We start from the raw sequence: 672 nt of genomic DNA, 5'->3' as shown, positions 1-672 counted from the left end.
TTTTTTTTTTTTTTTTTTTTTATTTCTTTTTTACAGAATAGGGATCAGATAAACAAACACATTTTGGTAAGCAAGTTGTTTAAAATATCAGAGCTTGCTTTGAAGGAACTTAAGAATGCTAAGTACTTCATTGTCTTTGTCACATTAGTATACGGATACAGATACACTCACACACAAGTATATTAGAGCATTGGATTTTTTTCCTCATGAAAATGGTTATTATAACTGCACCAGGATGAATATTTTTTCAGGAGAACAGATGGTACTCAAAATAAGGAAAGGTGGGTCTCTTAACTCTTTCTGTATTTCATTACTTACAATTTTTTTTTATTTTATCCAAGAACTGCAAGTAACATTTGAACCATGCTGCTGTTGTACCTTAAAAACTCAGTGATAGCCAGTGTTTAGTCCATTAACAACACTCTTTTCAAAGAAAACAGTCTGGAAGTCTCTGATGGCCAGAGTGCAGCGTGGGTCTCACTGAGAGACACGACGGCCGTGTTCTCTGGGAAAACCTGGGGAGTGCAAGTGTGGGTGTGCCATGTGTGTTCTATTTGCATTGAAACAATGTACTTTTGTGTCGTCTTTTTGCTTTTCCTGACTTATTTCAGAAATTGTATAGTCTTTGGGGGGAAAGTCTTTTCTGTTAATATATTTACAGTTCATTAAAGG

Source organism: Mus pahari, chromosome 14 (genome assembly GCF_900095145.1).
Source record: "Mus pahari chromosome 14, PAHARI_EIJ_v1.1, whole genome shotgun sequence".
Taxonomy (NCBI): Eukaryota; Metazoa; Chordata; class Mammalia; order Rodentia; family Muridae; genus Mus; species Mus pahari.
The sequence above is the reverse complement of the archived record's forward strand: the minus strand, read 5'-3'. Positions refer to the sequence as shown.